The sequence below is a fragment of the Dermacentor silvarum genome, chromosome 11 (genome assembly GCF_013339745.2).
Source record: "Dermacentor silvarum isolate Dsil-2018 chromosome 11, BIME_Dsil_1.4, whole genome shotgun sequence".
NCBI lineage: Eukaryota > Metazoa > Arthropoda > Arachnida > Ixodida > Ixodidae > Dermacentor > Dermacentor silvarum.
In genome coordinates this window covers 20,766,842-20,791,342 of record NC_051164.1, presented here as the reverse complement: position 1 = coordinate 20,791,342, position 24,501 = coordinate 20,766,842, and the positions used below count along the sequence as shown (strand labels likewise).

General features: G+C 46.9%; 1 protein-coding gene across 1 annotated transcript in view; it reads right to left on the bottom strand.

The window, feature by feature from the left end:
- Positions 1 to 24,501, bottom strand: part of LOC119433272 (rho GTPase-activating protein 45-like) — a 248,965-nt gene that overhangs the window by 188,699 nt on the left and 35,765 nt on the right. The window lies entirely within an intron of this gene.

Here is a 24,501-nt window from a genome sequence, read left to right as displayed (position 1 = left end):
AGGTTCCGTATAGATAAAATCTTCGCCGCGCGCCGTGTGCCCGAACGGAAGCGTGCTGGGACGCACGCTATCACGGAGAGCGAACGCACTCAATCTCCCACGCGCAAGCAAGGAAGCGGGAAGCCAGCGCCGGAGGGAGCGGGGGGGGGGGGGGGACGCTCTTCTACTCTGCCAACAACCAGCGCTCGTCGCTCGCCCGCACCGTCTCTTATCTCCACACGGCTCTGACCTTTATGCGCTGTGCATTCGCCGCTCAGTTTCCGTTGAAGCGATAGACCGCACGTACCTTCGCCCGCTGCGGCGTATGCTCTTGCTGCCAGCGTTTTGACAGTCGTTGTCTGCAGTCATTCAGTGTGATCTATTCATGTTTGTGCGCGCTCACACCACGCTTGTTCATTCAGTTAGGAATAGTCGGGCCACATTTTCCAAGGCACGCTACACATGCAATGCTGCCCGGATCGGCAGTGCAGCGCTACAGGTGTGTCCCTTCGCACGTGCTGCCCACGGGAAGCGCTTCTCATCAACACCACCGTTTCACACGCGCCTTCTCGTGGTCATCGAGTCTCTCTTCATGTCGGTCTACTTACGCCGCAGCACACCTGCTTACTTAATCAGCTCATGTTTACTACAATTCATATTGCTACCAAAGCCGCTCACCTTACTTCGCATGACATTGCTGTGTTGCTATCGCATTCATTGCTTCGCCCTTAGGGCGAAACAGCAGCAGCAGCAGGTCAGAGAAAGGTCTAGCATTATTTTCTATGCCCCGGGAAGAACGGAATGTCGTGCGCCGGAAGCAGTGGCTCCATAACATCAGTGGAAAGGATTTCGCCCCTTCTAAGCACGGCGTTTTTTCGAGGTGATTGTTTCAGCTTTCATTATATTGGTAGGTGAAGTTGCATGAAGATTTTAATGCCCTTTGCATAGCCGGACTCTTCGTTCAGTTCAATACAGAGCACCTATAACTGTGCATATTGCTTTTCTCTCTTCTTTTTTTAAATGAGTCGCTAAAGTTTTTGTTGACTCTTCGCGCCGTGACAAAGTTTTTTTTGTGTTTTCGCGCGTGCGTTAGTTTCCAATTGTATGTAATTTATGAGTTATTTACGAGTTATTTATAGTCTTCCCTGTGAGCAATCAGCCTCTTTATTTCTCTTTTTTTGAGAGACTTAGGGTAGTCCCAGAGTTGATGGAATACAATTTCTCGTCGTTTCATCGTTACGGAATACAGGCGCATGCGTTGAGTTCTATATTGCCTATTTCGCAAACACAGCACGTATTTTGCACAGTGACATTGGTACAAAGGCTTTTGGCCCACGCGAATTCGCTTTAAATAAACTATCACATGTCTTCTTGGTTACCCTCTTTGAGCTTTTTAAGAGCCACGATTATGAAAAAAATTCTCGTGTATATTGTATGCTGCTTACATTATATGCGCTGAATACACCCCCGCGTTACGAACAGCCCAAGTGGCGACGGAGAGGCAAACCGCTCAGCCACTGCTTGGTACTCGTTTTGTCGGAGCGCTTCCGCTTGTTTTTATCGAAGCGTCTTAAAATAAAATGTCTCGCCGTTCTATCGGAAGCGTACTTTCGTCACGACAGTTTCACAAGGGATAAATTCCCATGTAACGATTCAAACGGCCGAATAAACAAGCGCGCATTGATTCTAATACGGCTGCAGCGAGCCACTGGAGGGTTCAGCGTGCCGTGCGCACCGCGCCGGCCCGGGGAGGGGAGAAATCCGAGGAGAATTGAGGAGGAAAGCGCGCGCGCGGAGGAGAGTGTCGCTACTTTCAAGATCAAGGGGTTTTAACTGGATTGTGGCGGAGACGCGCACCGCGGCATATTCAACGTACTTTCGCTGCGGGCGCCGAGGCCTATTGCGCATTGTACGCTCTTGAAATAGTGCTTTATTTCAACTGCAAATTTATGTTTACACCATTTTGCCAAACATATATATTTAAGGCATGGATTATACAACGCGACGTCGTCAATCTTGCTGTCATTGTCAAGCGCGTCGTCTGCTAGCGAGCGCGCTTTCGCTACGCGAACGCTGGCGGACGCCCAGTTATTCTCGCAGAACGTCTGTGGAGCACATTTTATGTTTTAGTCGCTTTGGTGCACGCATGACTCTTCACGGCTGGTACCAAATGTAGTTTTAGCCCGGTGAACTGCTGTTTTACAGCGTAAGCTGTTATGGGCTCATTCCAATAGCCGTTTCGGGTCGCGATGATGCCGCCGCCGCCGCGTAACCGCTATGAAATGAGAAAAAAAAAAAGTACCCGATCCCCGCCGGAATCGAACCGAGAGCCGCTGCGCGCGAGTCGGATACTTTACCACAGAGCCACGCACGCGCTTGTGATAGGGAAAAAAAAACCTATAAACGCAGACGCAGAAGATCCGAGCCTCTGCCAGTATGGTGGCGTCATTGTAGTTAAGGTGCAGACGACGAGATGCCATTCAAACGAGGCGCGCATAAAAAAAAAAGAAACGCGATCTCCGGTCTCCGCTAGTATGGTGGCGCCATCTAGTTAACATGCCTGCAAACGCATCATGCGCAGCTCGCCATCGACGCGGGATGGACAGTTCACATCGTTCTTGTCAAAACGAGGCGAAGAGACTTTTTCGCGAAGACCCTGGTGTGCGTGGTGCCGAAATTGGAGCTACTCTTGAGCCGCTCCACCAGCTTACGCTGTGACTGCTGCGTGTGCCGCGCAGGCCTGTGTCTTTTTTAACACTCTCTTCTAAATGTAATTGGTATTTCTGCAACATGAAGCTGCGGATGAAAATTTTATTATTGATGTCGTGTCATTTTACGCGCGCTTCTTGTTGGTGGATATTGATCAGGGACAATGATCGAAGAAAACAATATTAGAGTGAATAAACTAGGCTTATTAACTGCGTGGCACGAAGAATGACCAATGTATTTCTGGGTAACTAAATCAAAAGGTATATATATATATATATATATATATATATATATATATATATATATATATATATATATATATATATGTAAGGGAAAAATAACAAATATTCTACCGAAATAAGCGCACCTGTTTGCAGGAACAAACACACTTATTAGCGAATACTGCACATAAAGCTCTCATTCGCAGAAATAATATTCATAGCAGGCAAAACCATCTTTATATATATATATATATATATATATATATATTGCAAATGATATTGTATATTGTAAAGATTGTATTGTACTCAAATGCCGCTCGGTGATTGCGCGTGAATTGCGGCCGTAGTGTCGGCTTTCATTCGACTATGTTATTGTATGGTTCCCTTTTGAAGAACAAATATTTTTCTCGTTCTTCAAGCAGCATGTATCTCTCGTGTGTATTGTTGCACATATAGTTTTCCATCAGTAGGTCTTGAAAAACGCAGATGGAGTAGCATATGTAACCTTCCTGCATGCCGGTTCAAACAAATAAAACATAACTGCCCCATCCAGCGCCTTGCACTCAGATTTACGGTAAGTATTGTTTTAGAAAAAAAAAAAACTGCAGCGCAAAATTCCATTCAAGTTTCCGCTTCCCTCGCGTAACAGAATGCGGAGTAATTGGTACGGGATCATTTATTGCGGTCAGACTTCGAGTGCCGAAAACAGTTTTAGTTAGTCATTCTATATGCTAATCTCTGGCCGTAAGCCGTACGTGGAAACTGCCGCGCGACTGGTCGCTCGAGGCACTTTGCATGCATTCGCGGGCATCTTTCACGCTCGGAAAAACACTTTTATGTAGCGCGTATTGAGCAACGGAAAGCTGTATCGGGAGTTCGTCATGTTGCTCTACAATCTTCTCATAGACACTTGTAAGCTAACTATAATAACTGAGAATGTGATTAATTAATTAGGACTAATTATCTAATTAGGCGGAACGAAAAAAATTAATCTGAGTATCTCCAAGCGACGGCAAACAACATCACCTTGCCTCTGTCCAGGTACTGGCATTTGCATATTTTTAATGTTTGGCTAAAGTTAAGCGAAACACCCTGTATATGTATATGTACCCTTTCATTTAATTACCTAGAAAGGCAATGATCATTCTTCCCGCTACGCAGTTAATAAACCTAGTTTATTTCACTCTAATACTGTTTTCTTCGATCATTGTTCCTGATCAATATTTCACCAAAAAGAAGCGCGCGTAAAATGACACGATATCATAAAACGTTCTTACGTAGATTCATGTTGCAGATATGAGGCTCGTTACTAGTTGCTTTTAGAAGACAGTGTTAAAACAGCAGTTCACCGGGCTAAAACTACATTTGGTACCGGCCGTCAAGTGTCATGGGCGCTCCAAAGCAACTAAAACATTTAAAAAAAATGTACTACACAGACGTTCTGCGAGAAAAACTGGGCATCCGCCAGCGCCCGCGTAGCGAACGCACGCTCGCTAGCAGACGACGCGCTTGACAACGACAGCAAAATTGAAGACGTCGTGTTGTATATACCATGAATCAAATATACATGTTTGGCAGAATGGTGTAAACATAAATTTGCGGTTGAGATAAAGCACTATTTCAAGAGCGTATAATGCGCAATCGGCCTCGGCGCCCGCAGCGAAAGTACGTTGAATATGCCGCGGAGCGCGTCTCCGCCCCAATCCAGTTCGCTCGCAGCGCCCTCGCACAATTTTTCCACACGCGGCGCCTCGGCGGGAGGGCGCCGTTCGGCCGACTCGTCCATTGTCTAGTACACTCTAGTGCTGCTACGATTTCTTTCTCTCTCTATCTCGCTCTCATTTTCTCTTTCCCTCTCCCGAGCATACTCTCCTTCCCTCTCCTCAACGTCCCATGTCAAGGCAACATGTGCACGGCACGGAGAGGAGGCGAGGCACACGCCGCTTCGCGAGGTGGTTGCTAGGCAACGCAGTGACGTCATTGCTCGGCGAGGTTTTGCGGCAGGCGGCACTTTTTACGGTTAGCTAGAACAACTTCGCTGTTAAAAATCACCGCCCAAGCACTCCTTACAGCGAAACTGAAACGTGCGGCCCCGGTGTTTATCACTGGGTTAATCCCGACGGTACATTAAACCTTTCTCAAGTATTGGTTACGTCTTTGTGTTTCTTAATGAGGTTACACACACGTTCGGCTGCGACGGAGAATACGACGTCACTGACGGTATGCCCGCAGTCCGCCGTTGCCGCATTGCCGCTTGCGATTGTTCAAAATTAATTTGCTTCAAAATTAAATTTGTTCGTCACGTAAGACAATGAATGGCTCATAACCCCTTAAGCAATGGCTCACACCGCCGTAAAAGCGGCCTCCCCATAACGACTACAGAGGAGAAGTGAAATTCTACGCTGGAATGATGAGCGGCCACGCAGCCAGCTGTGGAAGAAGACGACGACGAACGCGTGAGCTGTGGCACGAGCGCGTTCGCGCGGTTGCGCCGAGGGGCGCCAACGAGCCAGCTGTGGAAGAAGACGGCGACGCTCGAGACATTGCTGGTGATGATCATCATAATGATGAGAAAAACCTGACGGTTAATTGGGCCTTTCCTTAAACGAACAGACAACCGCTCAGAACATGAATCGAGATAACCCCGCCGATTGAAAGATTGCCTATCGTACTGGTCAAAACTAGCCATGTTTTAGATGCGAAGCATCTTATGCTCGGGGCTATGTCACTCCCTCCCTCCCTCCCTCCCTCCGCCGTGCGGCGTCCACTTCCGGTTCCGCTTCCGGAGAACGCTTCCGGCGTTTTGCCCGAATGATCCCCCGGTGCTTCGCCCACTCATCATCGTTCACTTCGTCCTCTCATTCTCCTCCCCCAACGCCGCGATGATGCCACGTGACAGCGCCAGGTCAACGCCAGTGCTCGCGCCGTGGACCAGCGCCGCGTCAACGACCAGTGTCCCGGCGCCGTGGAGCAGCGCCGCGGACGGAGAGGGCTCGAGCCCACTGCACGAAACGGCCAGCGGCGACGGGCCAGATCTCCAAACCAATGGGACACTTGAGTCGACCCCATGGTTGCTTCGCATACTACTCAGGGTTCCCCTACGGGAAGCTGGTGTAATTTTTTTTTCTCATTAAACGTGACCTTATATTTTTGATTCTTCACTAAAAGTCGCGAGAAATGACCTCTGGCACCCCATGCGGCCAAAACATGAAGATGCATAAGAGGTCTACCACGTGACCTTTTATCAGTGTACGTTGTTTAAATTCCGTACACTTTTTTCTGCTATATATAAGATTTCTTTAACTTATGATGTGCAGGTAGGCCTTAGTTTGTAGTGAGTAAAAAAGTGGCGCTGCCTTCGTTTTCGATGATTTGGCTTGGCTCGTCTGTCGAAAGAATAGCGACGACGGGGGCAGCCAGCCATGGCGTAGGTCATGGGGGAAAACGCGGTGCAAATTATAAGAAAGATCTTTACGACAACGCAAACTTATTGTACCAGGTTTTTATTTTCTAAAGTTGTTGAAAAGGTAAAAATGCTGTTAGTTAACGACAGTTGCACTCACTCCTGTGAAAGCAGAAGTATGGACGGCTTTCACAATTTGCGAGGCATCGCTCTTACTTCTGAGCGTTGCTGGAGGAGGAACTCTTACTTTTTTAGAGGCTGCTCAGATCGAAAAATTCTGCTCACAAAATATCCACGCGCTTTTTAAAGTAACCGCTGCAGGTATAAACACTACCGATGGGGAGCTATTCGTTGCGCCATAAACAACTAGTTCCATAAGAATCGGTTGTCAGTCCCTTACACTAAAGTTATGCTCTATATCATATCTATCGTATACAACTCTTAACTTGAAGCATTACCGCCTTTTAGATGGGTATTTATTATTTTCACGGTTTCGGAGACATCTCAACTTCCAGTCGCCTGAGCCCGACTTCCGGTGTGCTGCTGAGAAAAAATTTGGAGGACGCTTAAGCTTCGCCTGTAAGAGTGGAACGCCATAGCATTCAAAGATCCCTGGCTACTTATCAGGCTTCCCGGCAACTGCAGCTTTTTTTTGTCCAACTTCGCCTCCGCATGCGGCTGCCAAGGAGGCGAGCGCCATCTGGATGGTGTTTTTGCAAAAAACGAACCGCGGCGCGCCGCAGTATGAATTGTAGAAATGCTGAAAAAGGGGTTTGTGTTTGAGTTTCGGCGGAAGAGAATTCTGTTTCCTCGTATATTCAAATTACAGTCCGACTCTATCACGTCTGTAGGTTGTGAATAGTCGTACTTAACGATTTTTCTGACGGATTTTACTTTGAAAAATTCAATTTTGTTCACTAACGCCTTGCGCCACGCGGAGGGCCTGCGCGGACGGGATGGCTCGGGATGATTATTTTCGCCAACGACGCCAGTGCGCCCGTGCCCACACCGACGCCGGATTTTCTGCGACACGGGGCCCTTAACGCTATCGCGTTAACATAATTTCGCTAGGTGATAGCGCCATAAAATAGTTTCGGTTAGTAACAACAGCATACCATACAGTGTAAGTGCCACTTGTTGTCGAGTGGTCGAGCGACCAGCTGCGGACTGCGCGAGCATCCGAGACAGTGGTAGATGCTGGGTTATAGATCTGTTTGTTCAATAGCGCATGACCCGAGCATTCGGCATTGGTGGTCTTGTTGCGGCGATAGTGAGTGTCTTTTTCTTTTTGTCTTTTTTTTTTTTCACGCGAGAAATGGTGAACATATTGGCCGATTCGCTACTCTAGACAAGCGTACATACGTGATTCAGACATTATACAAGCCGCAAGAGAATGATCACCGATTTCTTTTTGTTCGGTCTCGTTCGTACCGTCCTGTACGACGCACTCAGCCGTTTTAGAGAAATTGTGTCCTCGAAAATAACCAACGCATTTATTTGATGCGATCCCCTTTGGATATCACTACCTTACAGGGGGAAAAAAAAGGGGGGGGGGCAGTGCCAAAACACTAAGCTCATATGTATCATATCTGTGTTGAGCCACGCCATCGTCCTCATACAAGAGGTTAACGTAGTAATAGCATAGCGATTTAAAAACTAGTAGACTTGAAATGCGTGGGAACAATTTATGCCAGTGACTCAAGCAAATATATTATAACGATTGGGGCTACTGGATTGCATTGCGATGGCCGTACACGTGTGCACTCCTACATGTATAGTTCCCACGCCAAGCGACCAGACAGTGAGAATATTTTCTAATTTGCGCTGCAAGTCACAGACGCCACTGATCCTCGTCGAGTGGAAACCGATACGGTGAAAATAGCTGACGACACACACGGCGGCTGATGACGCACGTCACATATTTGCACAGCCAACAGAAATTTCCTCCCACCGTAGTTACAGCTGCACACAGTGGTTCCCCGACGACCTTGTATGAACTGACATCACGTAGATTTTTCGATAAACAAGCTAAAAACATGGAGGACGCTTAAGGCTTCGCCTTTAAGAGTGGAACGCCACAGCATTGAAATCTCCATGACTGCTTCTCACGCTTCCCGGCTACTGCAGCTTATGTAACGGTAATGCTTCCCGGGAAACGCTGGCAGCGAACGTTTTTGCACGAAGGCTATCTGTTAGAAGCGTGGCCTCTGGCGTGGGCCGATCCCGGAGGTGTGCACAGCCGCGCCAAACAATTTACATAATTTTAAGGTTTCCTTTGATGTTTCGCACTTTTAATATTTCAGTCTGAGAATATTTAACATAAAAGGCATGCGCTGTCGGTGTTTTGTTTCGTGACATTTGTTTGTGGGTTGTCGTTCTCAAAATTCCGAGGAATAACTTTGTCAAGAATGTAAGAGCAACTGTATGAGCAACTTTAGTGATAGAATGGTGTGGCAATACAACCCGCATATGCTGCATGTCATATAGCAAGGCGTGGCATGTACATACACCTAAAAAAATAGTTGCAGTGGCTTAGCTCGGCTATGCCAGGATATACGTAGCGTTAGCAAAGGTTCAGCTGAAGGTCCGAGTCGCACTGGCGCTTTCGCTGAGTTTCACAGTATATTCAGTCGATCGGCGAGCCTTGACGTCATCGACGGCGTTTTGTTGTTGCTGCAGTGGTGGTCGGGCACGTCGCTCAGCCTCCTGGCGACGCCGCTTTGCTAGACGTTCGTCCCTTTGCTCCAGTGTCTCCGCAGCACGTTTAGCCTTCTTCTGTTCATTCCTCCTACGCTCAACCGCTAATTGCCAGGCAACTACTTCGGGATCCGATGAGTCAAGCTTCTCCGTTCTTCTGCGCTGTTGAGCAGCATTTGCGCTCTCCTTATCCATGGCTATACCGCACTGGCAAACGCCCGTCAGAAGCGCAGCGGCTCCAGCGCAGTGTCAGACGGCGACTGCACAGCGAGCGCGCGCCGGCGCCAGTGCGTCTACCACGGCTACGACGTCACTCCTCTGGAATGCGCAGACCGGCGGCGGTGAGTCGCGCGCGGCGGCGGCGGAGTGCGCGAGAGGTGCCGGCTCCGGTGGCTCCGGTGCGCAAGCCGTGTGACATCACTGATCCTTGCGCATGCGCAGCACGGCTCTTGATGTGCCGCGCGAAACGGGCGTGGCTAGGCCAGTGTAGCTAACGCTACAAAATTGGAGGACGCTTAAGCTTCGCCTTTAAGAGTAGAACGCGATAGCGTTATCGGGACCCGTTCGCATCGCATCTTTCGCATACGGCAAGTAGGCTTCATTCACTGCAACACTGAACGTGGGAAAGCCAGCTTACAAAGACCAAGCTTACACCAATCCCCTTAAAGTCGGCTTCACTTTTAAACTGAAATGCATTGCTGGAAAGACGTCTTTCCAGGGGCAATATAAGTGGTCTTGTATTAAAATGTGAAGGCCCTAGCACCGTTTTTTTATTATTTTATTAACTGTTTGCTATTGCCCCGACGCGCGCAGGTTTGATAGAAATGCTTTCCAGCATTTCAATCAGCATTTCTAGGGGTTTGTGTTTGAGTTTCCTCGTAGCAGAATTAGGTTTTCTCGTACATTGAAATTACAATCCGACGCCGATTGGTAAACGAATCCGACGGCGAATCCGGACGCCGAATGGTAAAGTCGTACTTTACCATTTTTTTTGACGGATTTCACTGTGAGAAATTCAATTTTTTGTTCACCAAAACGTTGCACCACGTGGAGGGCCTGCGCGGTCGATGTGGTTGGATGATTTGGTTGGTTTGGTTTGGTTACGAAAAACACGCACCTACGTGTTTTTCGTAAACTGTTTCTCAAAGTAATTACGCGCATCCCTTGAAGGCCGACTGCGACGAAATTGCACCTTGCCTGATTTGCTTATACGCGAGTAGTATATATTGCCGAAGCAATCTTGGCGCCGCTGCAGGGCTGGTAATCTTCCGGCGTCCTTATTAGCTGCCTTTAAATAGCGCCTACGCAGACGACCCTTGCCCCTGGTGGTAAGCGTATGTGATGCAAGTCCAAGTACGTCATTTAGCGTGCTGCGCGCAACCGCGGAAGTCGTGTCCGGCCGTTCCGAGTCGTGCTTCACTTTCGTTTATGGCAACGGCAATTGCACGGACGCTCGGGGCTAGTTTTCGCCGTAGCGTCCGCGTCGTCGTGCTGTCCCGCTATCGACGGCGCATGCGCCATTTCAGCGCGGAGGGTTAGAGGGTATCCATAAACGTAGAGTATACGTTTGGCTGCAACAGTGACGAAGCGAAGTGGGCGCACCGTCAACGCACCGCGCTCAATTGGCTCGTTGACGGAGCCAGGAAAGCGTCCCGCCTTCCGCTGCTGGCTCGAACGTTGTGCGCACGCATGGGACAAGGACACTAGCGTTTCTTCTCGGCTGTTATGCTTGTGTGTCTAAGCGGAACGGGCAGTAAACATCAAGCTAACGTTATCGAAACTTTCACTGGGTGCTTACAATCGACGACGGTTATTTCCTCCGTTCTCATCTCGCGCACTATGGAAGCGCGATACCTGCAATACCACTTCCGGCGCTCTTCGTGGACGGATGGATGGATGAATGCTATGAACGCCCCCTTTGAGACGGGGCGTTGGGTTGCGCCACCAAGCTATTTTCCTTATTTTTCGGAATTTCTTGCCATCTCATTTTTTTTTTCACAGACGAAAGAAATTCCCAGCATCAGACATTCTGAAGCATTATTCGGAACTTCGTTGTACGCCTTCTTTATTTGAGGTCTCGCTACTCTTCTGCCGCCAAACCTCCAACTGCGTTTTACTAATCTCTGTTGGAGACATTACGCCCGCGTTGTGGAGACGCCTGGTGCCGCTGCGCATTTCTTTCTGCCCAGCAGGGGTTTTCCTTGCCAAAAGCGTCGCGCCAACATTTCGCACTTTCGTGCAGTTAGGACCAGCATCTGACGAGTTCAAGGGCAGAACTAAATCATGCTATAGCGATCAATGTTTCGCCCTGGGGGCAGGTGGCAATTCCTTGTCATCCCTTACGTCGACGAAGAACCGTTAGCGACACACTGACCTGATAATTAGGCCTTAAACCTACTTCTCTTCACTGCGTTCAATAGCTTGGAATAAGGTTCGGTGCTCCTTGTGAGGTATAGCCCAACGCTTCCTTGTAACACAAAAATGTTCGTACTATATAAGAACGGTTTTGTAAAAGGTACAGAACAGCCTTGTGCTACTCCAGTTACCGAAACAAAGGGTACTAAGCTGGGGTTCTTATTTAATTGGCTCTGTGAGCATTTCGGAAGTTGTGAGATCATCTCCCACTATAAAGAAGAACGCAGGCGCTTCCCGCTTCCACACCCAAATCTATGTAGATCACAATCGATCACGCTTAGGATGCTCAGACGAGGCCATATCCCTCGCGAGCTTTCCTAAGCAGGATTAACACAGAAATTGACCCACAGTGCCTGGATTGTGGGGAGGAGTTTAGCACTATAGCTCATATGCTCTGGCAGTGTCTTGCGTTACGGGATACGTCACTCACCAGCGAACAGAACTGGGACGAGGCCATCTCTGGTACGGAACTCAAGCTCCAGTCCACGGCCGTCGAGAGGGCCCGTAAAAAAGTGGAGAGGCTTGGCCTCCCGATTCCGACATGGGAGCAGCCAGCGGCGAGCCGGGGGTCCCAACGGTCTCCGCCGGCTAGTCCCTCAGGACATCATTAAAAGTTCATAGTCTGTCTTGTCTGTGTAATGCATTTTGTTGTGATAACGTTGTATCGTCAATCTAGTAAAATTCGGAAACACGTAAGACTGCTTACGTGTGGGAAAGCGAAAACATTATCGTCCTATTGGTGAAGTAACCCGCCATGGTTGCTTAGTGGCTATACGGTATTGGGCTCCTAAGCACGAGGTGTTGGGCTGCTAAGCACGAGGTGTTGGGCTCCTAAGCACGAGGTCGCGGGATCAAATCCCGGCCACGGCGGCCGCATTTCGATGGGGGCGAAAACACGTGCCGTTGTGCTTAGATTTAGGTGCATGTTAAAGAACCCCAGGTGGTCCAAATTATTCCGGACTCCCACAATAGGGCGTTCCTCATAATCAGATAGTGGTTTTGGAACGTAAAACCCCACAATTTATTTCTCCTGGTGAAATAGGCCCCACCTTTAGTCAGCCAGATGGCTGCGCGCCGTGATGTGTGCAATGACGCACGCACTAGGCACACCTTCAATCAGCCAGAACCGCGGAGCTGCTGCCGTGGCGTCAGAAAAGCGCGCTCGTCTAGCACCGCGGCTCGATCCCCGCCCAGACTGAAATTTACCAAATTTTCTTTTCAAAGCCATTATTTTACTTTGTTTACAGAAACCTCCCTGAGAAATTTAACGTCAAGTCCGAACATTTTGACGTGTTTTTACTCTGCTCCGTCGGCGATTTTTGGTACCATTGATCGGTCACACCGCCGCCGTCGGCAACGGATTTTGGCGTAATGGGGCATATAATGCGTTCGCATTATAGAATATTTTGAAAATAAACTGGGCCTCTTCGATTCTCCAGTTCTGGCTACCCACGGACGATTTCGGTCATGGCTGCTCTCTAGAAGTTCTCTGACTGGCAGACGACAAAAAGAGGCGATGATGCGTTCGCCGCCATCTTTATGGGGACTTGACGGATTACAACGCGGGCGTTCGAGGAGAAAACGACCGGAACACCACCCTTCCCCTTCTGCCTCAAGGAAGTGTGGTGTTCCGGTCGTTTTCTCGGTGCCACAAAAACTATCGAGAATGTGCCACATGGTGAATGCAGGTCAACGCACCGACGCTGTTTTGAAAAGACATGCTACGCGCTTTGTCGAGTGCCATGTGGCTGTAGATTACGTGATTCCTCTATGGTGCGACAAATGCTATATTGGCTAAACAAGTCGGTGTCTCAACGATCGCTTCGGGGAACATATAGGCAGCTGTCAGTACCCTAGTGGCTGGTGGCCGATCAGCACGTGCCATATATGTGCACGTGCACTCAGGCGGCTCCAGTGGTATACGTCGATAGGGCAATATTCGAAGTTTTTTTTTTGCATCATAAAAGCGGATGATAGGTGCGTAAGCACCCCGTCCCTGGCTCTCACCAAGAAAGAGTGTTCGTATCGGGAAATTAGGCTTACATGGGGCTTGTACTTCACGACGAAGCACCTCCCCCAAATGTCACGTTTTGGTGTCGACGTTGAAAAACACGGCAGCAACAACTGTTGATTCACGAAACTAACTCTTTGTTGGGCCAACCTGTGCCCATAAAACAGGTTACACTCAAAGCCCAAGAAACAGCGGCAGGCACAGTCGGCGATCGCCGAAAATCTGATCTGCGGGCCAAGCATGTCGGCTTTTACACGTGACGCCGAAAATTCCAGGGTGCCTTCCAGAAAGTACTACACGATTCGCGTCGCCCAATACATTCTGATTACATTCTGATAACATTCTGATTACATCCTGAAACATTCTGATTACATCCCGATAACGAGGTTCGGCGAGAACAAACGCAACAGATAGAATCAAAGATAACATTCGAGTAAGTTCTAATCATGCAGGCGCGTCTTGCGCCGAGAGATAACTTCAAATTGTGAGAGGGTGAAATCCAGTACCCGAGAAAAATGATAAGTAAGTGCACACGCATGCTCTTAAAGTTGCCGACACCAGAAAACTCTTCACATAACGGGTGCGCGAGGGCACATGCGCGCGCGTGCCAGTTTTAGAGCGGAGCTCTTAGGCGTCCGTTCCAGCGGCGAGCGTCGTCCCTCGGCGTAACCGAGCGAACGGGCACAGCGAAAGATGTAAGCGAACGCGGAGCGCAGCGTGAAAAGAAAAGCGTAGTGCCGCGCAAGACGGGCGAGGGCCGCTACGAGATGGCGCCAGAGCAGCGCGCCGTCGTCTGTTCGCCCACGGCATGCGGCGAGCGCGTCCGACGATACCATATATGGAAACAAAGCGCTGCATGAGCGGAGGTCTGTCTGCGGCGGCTACTGTGAATCGCGCCTACACGTCACCCCACGCGCTGCCTGTCGTACTTCAGATATAGCGAGGCAGTCACGTCACACTTGGCTCCGTTTGCAACGTGTCGCACGAGACAGATTGTCCGCGCCAGCCAGATATATCGCGAAATGCAAACACGTATAAAGCTGCGCTAAAATTTCGCATTAGGAAGTATCGTATCGTCGGTGAAATTTTTTTCAACCCTGAAGACGCAGGAAGGAAATCGGCAAATTTACTTATAGCATTTCACCAACCGCTTCACGAAAGCTTCGCTTCACATAGTTTCCAACATGTCCATTGGATTTACATAATTTTTCTGTCTTTCTGATTTTCACTCAGGTTATGTTCTTTTCGAAACCACATATCTGCCTGCCCACCGACCCGAAAACGCACCTACGTGTACTTCGTAAACCATTTCTCTAAGTAATTATGCAAACCCCTTGAAGGCCGACTGCGACGAAATTTCAGCTTGCCTAATTTGCTTACACACGAGTAGTATACTACCGAAACAAACGGTAGTATCGCGATCAAGCCCGATTCGGATCGAAATTCTCGACCGCGATTGGCTCCCTCCTGCAGATTGCGCAAGTGCCTCGAACCGCCAGTCGCGCGGCAATCTTGCGTGTATTCGTGGGCTTCTTTCACGTTCGGAAAAGCACTGTTATGTAGCACGTATTCAGCAACAGAAAGCGGTATCTGGAGTTTCTCACGTTGCTCTGCAATTTTCCCATTGACACTTTTCATCTAATCATAATATTTTAGAAGTTGATTAAGATCTGAGTATCTCCAAGCGACGTCAAACGGCATTACCTTGGTTCTGTCCAGCCGCCTGGCACTAGCATATTTTTAAAGTTTGGCTAAAGTTAAGTGTGACACTCTGTATATACCAGTCATACGCACAATTACTTCCTACGATTACAAGAACCTTAGTAAACTTCGTGACAAACCGTCACTACATTTTAGCTATGGTAACTGGCCCGACCTCTTTTTATTTTCAAGAGTGTCTACTCTTGAGCAAGTATGCCAACCTACATGTGAACCAGCTGCATGTGAACCTTCGGCTTGTACAACGTTGCGGCCCGAAGTTCACCGTCGGTTCACCGTCGAAGTTCACCGTCGTTTATACCTCGTTTTTAGTTTGTCTATGTTACAAAGTGCGCTGGATGTTTTCGTATAAATGCCAGAAAGTCACTTCTTTTCTGAGAACCGCGGCGCTCACCCCTTAATGGAGGCTCGTCGTTTCCGCCGGAAGAATTGTTTACATTGATGGCTTGAGCGATCACAAGCTTCTTCAATTAGACATAAATATTCCACAAACTTTCTATCGGGTTCAGACTAAAAGCATTAGAGATTACAATAGGGCCGACTATAAAAATATTAATGCTGAATTGGCTATCTTTCTTAGTGAAGAATTTCTGCCATTCTTTAATTCAAGATCGGTAAATGACAGCTGGGAACTTTTTAAACAAAAATTAACAGCACTGGTAGAAAATTACGTGCCGAAAATCGTTATAGCAGATGACAGGTGTAATCCTTGGTTTACTAAGCACCTTCGAACATTGATAAACCAAAAGAAGCGTCTGTATCGGGCGGCCAGAAGGGACAATCAAGCCTCACCTCGGGCGGCATACAGTGATTTTCTAAAATCGTACTGCAAAGAGCTATGCGCAGCCGAAGACAAATATTTCTCACGCGAGGCCGGCTTGACCGGCAGGTTATGAATGTGTAGTGTTTTCTTGTTTTTTTGTGTTTTTTTCCTTGTGAACCCCGCCATTGACCCTTACCCCTGCTTAGGCCATTGAGCCATTCTTTTCATTAAAGTTCTCTCTCTCTCTCTCTCTCACACGTGACCTGCCATCTCTTCTAATCAATAACCCCAGAAAATTCTGGCAAGTTATATCACCAGGCAACACTGTCCGCAATATTGTGCTACATGATGATGGTGAAAGCCCTTTGTCTGACGCTGATTGTCCAGTAGCGTTTAACAATTTTTGCACATCTGTTGTTACACAGGAAGACTGTTCCACTGTTCCCATAATTCCCGACTTTGAATATCCTTTTATGGAACCAATAGATATTACAGCAGATGGCATTTCATCTTTAATAAACAATCTGAAATTATCCACATCTTCGGTATAGACAATATCAACTCAAAATTACTAAAAAATACCGTTACAATTTCAAACCAAATTTTGTGTCATATTTTTAGGCAATCCTTATCATCTGGCGAACTACCCCTGGACTGGAAAATTGCAAAGGTTATCCCTGTATGAAAGGGTAATAACAAGTACTCTCCACGAAATTACCGTCCCATCTCATTCACATGCATCTGCTGTAAACTACTGGAACATATCATAGCATCGCATATCTACCGCCATTTAGAATCAAACGACTTTTTTTATTTTAACCAGCATGGATTCAGAAAAGGCTTATCTTGTGAAACCCAGTTGCTCGAATTTACAACAGAATTACATTCCAGCATGAATAACAAACAACAGACTGACTGTGTATTCTTGTATTTTTCGAAAGCATTTGATCATGTCGCTCACTGTCGTCTCATCTCAAAATTATCCGCGCTTCGACTGGATTCATTAACTTTATCTTGGCTCCGAAACTTTCTCTCCTTGCGGCAGCAGTTCACTGTTGGTAATAACCATTCATCGCTTATTTCTGACGTCACTTCTGGCGTACCGCAAGACAGTGTCCTTGGTCCTCTTCTTTTCTTAATTTTCATTAATGACCTTCCACAAAATATATCATCGCAGATAAGGCTTTCCGCAGACGATTGCATCTTATACCGTACGATAATAACACCCGATGACCGTTTATTATTGCAGAATGACCTTAACCGTGTCAATTTCTGGTGCAGCACATGGCACATGGAACTCAGACAAATGTAAAGTTATGTCCTTCTCGCGAAAACATTGAAACTTTCGCTTTTCTTACGTCCTAAATAACACCGCCGTACCTCTGACATCGTCCTATAAGTACCTTGGCATTGAACTTACAACTCATCTTTCCTGGCAGCTATCTGCGCAAAAGCGTCGAAAACTCTGGGTTATCTGTACATCCCCTGCTACAGTTCGTAAATTAGCATGTCAGACTTTTGTTCGCCCACAATTACAATTTGCGTCATCAGTATGGTCACCACGTCAAAATTATTTAGTTGGCATGCTAGAATCAATTCAAAACAGAGCATCGCGCTTCATCACAAGTAACTACGACAGAACTTGCAGCGTAACTAAGATAAAAGCAGATATTGCGCTCCGGCCACTCGAAACTCGTCGCACGATTAGTCTTCTTTGCCTTTTCCATAGATACGTTCGTGGTAATCGACCTCATGCGTCGCCCCTTGAAGTACCAGCACGCACGTCACGTCGTCTTAACAATAGCCATAATTCCATGCGCATATTTGGCAATACGCTGTCATTTAACGCATCAGCACTGCCACGTGTCATAACCGTATGGAACAGTCTTCCTGATAACAATGCGCGCTTAACAAATCGTGAAGCCTTTCGCGAAGAATTGCAAAGCTTCCTGTAGAAATATTGTATAAGGATGTTGTTGACCTGCTTTCCTTCCCTGTTTTTCATGTTTGTATTTTGTATTTTTTGTGTGTATGAGTATATTACTGTGTTTACGCTGTCTAAAGCTTAGGCTAGACAAACATTTCTTGAACTTTGCTTTACCCGTCTTGTGACTGCCTGTATGTGACTGCCTGTATTTATATCGTTTATACCCCCGTTGAAACACTTACTCTGTGTCACCCCTTACCCAATGCCCTTAAATGGGCCTGTAAGGTATTTTAAATAAATAAATAACACAAACATCAATTCGAACCTTGGTTACACACGTAACAAAGACTATAACACGGCGAGCTTCGAGCGCTAATGAGCCCGCGATAAGCTACATATATTTGTTTTTACGTTGTCATATTAAATACGCAGGTCACGGTATATAGATAGGCAGCTTTGCATTTCAATGAAGGGGTAGGAACTCGAATATTTCGAGCTTATTAGCCAAGCACCAACGACATCACACGGCCGATCCCAGTCGGATATTCGCTACACAGAAATGAGTGCAAGTACACTGGCAGGCTAACTGCAAGTTCTTTCTTTTCTTGTTCAAATGGGGACAAAAGAAAAACAGCAGCGAATATCCGCAGTGACCTCTGATATTTCGAATAAAAATAGTAGCAACAACAGAATTCTCTCCATAGTAATAAATCTACCGCGTAAAACGGAAACAAATCAAAATGCTTAATTCAGCGATTCCGTCGGCTCAAAAACCATTTGCTGCTACAGCACAGGGCTCTCGAATGGAAATAACTATCTTACTTGCTTGCTTTTAGATTTTTTATTACTTTTAGTTTGAATGTCGAAAAACGGGAGGGGAGGGGAGGCATATTTAAGGCAACTATCCTGAAATCCCAAACTACACTATTCGGGCTCAAAAATTGAAGAAAAAACTACCAATCTAAACGCGCACTAAACACACAAAACATAAGTCATAAGCACCCAAATAATGTCGATATACCGGCATTAGTACCGGCAGCATAGTCCAGTACCTGTGACAGTCATACACCACACGGCAATTACTTCATGATCATACTGAGCCTCGAATCGTCGTTGTTGCTGCTGTTATATAGTTTTGTTGTTGTGTCATAACATGTTTCATACCCTCCAGGGTAACTCGATAGTCACACAAAAAGGGATAAAAACTAGACAAGAACTGATGAAAGAAGCATGCAGAAAAAAAAGAAAACAATAGGTAATACAAGGATACCAGAATTGTGATTAGGCACGATTCACAAAGAGGAAACCAAATTTGGAGGACGCTCAAACTTCGCCTTTCAGAGTGGAACACAATGTCGTTCAAAGAACCCCGACTGCTTCTCACGCTTCCCGGCAACTGCAGCTTATGTAACCGCAATGTTTACGGGGAAACGCTGGCGGCGTACGCTATCCACGAAGGCGAGCTTTCTGGTAAAAACGCGGCGTCTTGCGTGGCCCGATCCCGGAGGTAGTGCACAGCCGCGCCAAGAAAATGACATCATTTTTCAAGTTTCTGCGATTGTTTCGCACTTTTAATATTTCAGTCTGAGAAGATTTACCATAAAAGACATTTTTTTGTTTTTTGTTTTTGTGGGCTGTCATCCTCAACATTCCGAGGAATAACTTTGTCAAGAGGATGGGGAAACGGCGGCGCGGTAGCTCAGTTTTACGTAAGAGCATTGCACGCGTAATGCGAAGACGTGGGATCGTTTCCCACTTGCGGCCAGTTGTTTTTTCATACACTTTCATTTCCATTGATTTATAATTTCTTTAATTCAATTAGTAAGTACGAGTAATTTCCCTTATGTTGTCCTTTGTGTCTATGTTTGTTGGCTTATGATTTGTCAAGAAATTAAGACAAGGTATGGTCAACTTTAGTGATGGAATGGTGTGGCAATATAGCAATATAATAATAATAATAATAATAATAATAATAATAATAATAATAATAATAATAATAATAATAATAATAATAATAATAATATATTATTATTATTATTATTATTATTATTATTATTATTATTATTATTATTATTATTATTATTATTATTATTATTATTATTATTATTATATTGTTGTTATTATGCGCGAGTCTTCGTGATAGAATTTCGTACATGATTTGCAAGAGTGGACATGGCTGCGGTGTCTCAGCGGTTCGATTCTATGCCGCGGCGGCCGCTATTCCGATGAAGGAGAAATGCAAAAACAAAAAAAAATCATGAGCCATTCCCTTCTGTGACGGTGAATGACAAGCGAAGCAGTTTAGCACACGACACAGAGGTGGCACACAATTTTGATCAAAGGTACAAACACATTTCATTGTCTTGCACGGCGGCGGCGGTCATCGCGACGAAAGCACACACACAAACAAACACACACATAAACAAACAAACAAACAAACAAACACATTTATTCTCGATCACCGCCGCCAATCACATTCTCGTCTTTGTTCTCGTCGTCGCTCTTCGTATAGGCGCGTTGCACCTCGGGAGTGCGCACTACGCGCTGCCTCCCCATTACGACGAGAGAAGTCAAATTCGAAATCGAGAACGGCAACTTGCCTTTATGGTTTTATTTATATACACGCGCGACGGGACCGCCCACCGGAGGACAGGGGAAACGCGTGACGTCTCGACGGTGCCGCCGCCCCGCGGCAGAGCGGCCGTAAACTACGCACGCTGGCGGTTGGAACGACGACAAAGAGAGGGCGGTGTGAGTTCTTGCACGCGCAGAACAAAAATGCACGGAACCCTAGTCATAAAAGCTTCGCTGTAAACACGCTCGTGTAGCGTGCGTTTAAAGAACCCCGGCAAGCCAACCCAATTGATTAAGAGCGCGGCTGGAGGCATCGCTATAAAGCAAACGTTGATGTCGCTATTCAAACGTTGTTGTCGTTCGATATGTCACGCCATTTTCGTGGACTCTCTTCCCCGAATGGTGTCGGCGGGTTTTAGATGCGCATTAAACTGCCGTAGCGCCACCTGGACAGCGCTGGTTCCTTATAGGCGCCGAATCAGTTCTTTTCTTTTTGGCCGGACGTCAGCCCAAATAAAGATCTTCCGTTTATTCAGTTATTTGCTTTGTCGTCGCCTGGTTCCTACACCACGTGACGATAATGCGAGGGCGAAGCCGAGGACGAGGCAGTGCAGCCTGCTGATAATGACTGCAGTGTCGCACAAGAAAGGACCGACAGACGGGTGGAATGGTTGGACAGTTTCGTGCTTTTAACCAACGTCACAAGGTGAAGAAAGTGTCAATATATTCCGAACCGCAGACGGTAGTGCGCTTTGGATTAAGTGAACAGTCGAAGCTTCGTACGTTAGGCGGTTCGACACAGTTGTCTGGTCGACAAGCACTTGCACAAGCGCCACAATTTTCCGGTCTCTGTTAAGTCACTTCTGACGTAACTAACAACTCCTCTTAAAGTAATGGAATTAAGCAGTCTGTGGATTGTAACTGTATTTCAGGTAGACCCATTAGCATTATTTCGCAATGCGAGTCAGTGTCTGAAATCTTGTTGCAAGTCGATAATGCAGATCACTCAATGTTCTTTCGGCCGTATTACATATGTCTATAGACAAAAGTCGCAAGCAAGTCTACTTGCTTTTGTCCAAGCGTGGATCCAAAGAAACGCAAACGCGTTGCCAATACAAAACGTACAAACCGTTGCCCGCGAAATGTTGCTACAAACATTCGCAGATCTGTGCGAATGCTCTAAATTACGGATACGAATCGAATATAGTATTTGCTATAGGTGTTGTATACCGGTACCGCGTCCAGTGTCGGGCGCGGTAAACAAAATTTCGGCGGATCCCACGCATACGTACAGTCAACCACAAAAGTTTGCGGACCACGCGAGCGCGTGGCCAAGAGCCTCTTCGCGACACTTCCGCTACGTCACCAGCGATCGACAGCAGCGCTACGTTGAAGACGCATCCCTCCTTAAATCTATGGCCTGTCTATTTTCGCACTGTGCGCAAATATTTTCTACCTATCTCTTTCAACGTGACGCGCTCTTTGTTAGCCAGGGCTACTTGCTTATATTTTGAGAGCAGAATATCAGTACAAGTAATCAGACAGCGTATTCTTCGGCTGTTATCAGTTCTATTTTCGCGTAGCCACGCTGTTTTTTTTTTCGTGAGTGCGTGAGTGAGCGGTGAGGCAGCCATGGGACACAGATGCTTAGTCAGTAGGCAGAATTTTTCCGTTCCTCCCGCATCGCTAAGTGACAGTAGCGGCCGGGATTTGATCGCCTGCGCCCAGGTTTTGCTGCGCAAAGCCCGAACCACCGCGCTGCTATAGTGGTTACATTTAGAAAAATAAGAAATAATCGGGTGCGATGACTCTTTTTATAACCCTTTGCGACACGGCGTCCTCGTTTGGGGACTCGAACTTCGGAGGCGCGTCCCACGCCACGTGTTTCTTCAAATGACCTAAAACTCAGTGTGCACATTCGTGTCCGCTTCCTGATGGGACAACTAGCGCTCAGTTAACTTCATTGTCCTGCGTATTGCTGCAGATGATCACTTTGCTGGAGACACTACCATGTTAGACAATCGTTCGACGTGCCGCGTTCTAAGACCAACGTCAAGAGTATTTTTTTTCTCCGGTCGACACCAATACAACCGAAAAAGCAAGTGTGCATGCGTTTCGGGCCTAATAGTTGATTCTTTTTATGCAAGCATTAAAGCTGACGGATTTCAGAATAATTAGATAATGAGTTATACGCTAATTAATTTTTTTACTGAAACTCGCACAAAACAGCACATTGCTTCGTCTTCTTTCTTGGAATGTAATAGTGAGCGTCTTGAAATGATGCCATGCGCATTTGACGCATTTGCAGACAGTGCATCATAATTCGTGTCTGAAGGGGATGAATTTATTCACAAGACATTTACAGAAGTGTCATGAAACATAGGTCTCTCAATGATCTAGTAGGAAGTGAAATGTCCGCCGTTTTCTAGCACCTTATTGATGCGTGTGGGCATCGACTCGTACTAGATTCAGTACAAAGATTCAGTAATCTCCGGTCGACCGCGCAGGCTTTCCCATTCTTGTGCGATCGCTTGCCACAGCGTATCGGCCGTGCGGCCGCGGTTGGCTCGTGTGGACAGCCGTTTCTTCAACATGCCCCAGACATTTTCTATGGGATTCAAGTCGGCGCCACATGGAGGCCACTCAAGCTGGCAAACAGCATGTTCTTCTAGCAATGACTGGACGATACGTGCTTTATGGATCGGGCTGCGGTCGTGTTGAAAAAAATAGCAGCCGTCGCTGAAGGGACCGTCCAGCGCATACGGAACGAGGTGTCTAGTGATGACGTCGCAGTACCGTGACGCAGTGAAGGGCCCTTCCAGACGCACAAGGGGACCAAGGCCATCTTTGCTGATTGCTCCCCACACGCTCACGGAACACCGTCCACTGGATAGAACACTCTGTGTGTAATTAGGCAGATATCTGCAAGAAATAGCATACAATTGGGTTCCAGCGGCGCGTCTAAAATGTTGTGATTCCTCTTGCGTATGAACTTTATAATGCTGTTATAGAGTTGCAATAGAAAACGTGCAAACATCATTAGATAGTACTGAAAGACCCACTGGCAGCTTTTAATTAGCTTCAGAGTAAGTAGTACTATGAAACAATCGTTAATGTTTTCAACATAATACCACTACAGAAAAATCTCGTAATGTCCAAAAGCTCATTTTACGTGAAACATGTTGCGATGCAGAATTAGCTTCGTGAATTAACTGCCAATACACTGTAAACACACCTGCAGTTTAGTGGACGCCAAACCCGATTCCGTTGGTCCCAGCGCGTGGAAAAAGTTGACTCGTCGCTAAAGATGACATCGCCCCATTTCTCTGTTGTCCAATCTTTCATTGCTGTAGCGAACATGAGTCGTTCTTGTAGCTGGCTGTCTGAGAGGCAGGGCTTCTGTGCTGCTACGAAAGACTGCAGGCCAAGCTCACTCAGCCTTCTTCTTACAGTCTCAGGCGATACCGTGAGCGAGAGCGCTTCTCGGATATCCTCTGCACTTTGAAAATGATCAGCCACGATGGCGGCCGTAATCAGGCGGTCCTCTTCCTCAGTCGTGGCCCTTGGACGCCCACTGCGCTCCATATCTGTGAATCTGTCATCGTCGCGGAATACTTGAATAATCCTATTCACGGCAGTCCGGCTCCTGTTGGTTCGGCGGCAGATTTCGCGCTGAGGTATTCCCTCTATAAATAAACGCACAATGTGCCTTCTTTCGTCAAGTGGAACACGCAGCGGCATCTTTCCAAATAGGCAATTACCACGTGGCCTGAAGCAAGTCTACTACGTTTTCAGCGACTGATGCGAAGATGCGCCTATGTGTGAAAGAAAATTTTCTATGCATCCGCTTTTTCTTTATTTTTGATGACAGTGAAACACCTCCCTACCCTTTCTCTCAAGACGCAGAAGCAGCAACACTCATTGGACCAAGATGCTGCCAACCAAAGTGCGCCAGTAAACGTCGCGTAAAAAAATCGTCGCAGCGCTTCGTGAAACTTATCTACCCACTGGCACACCAGTCGACAAAGGTTGCAGTGATTGCTCCGATACTGCTATCAAGCCAGATATGTGGCGGTCTTATCG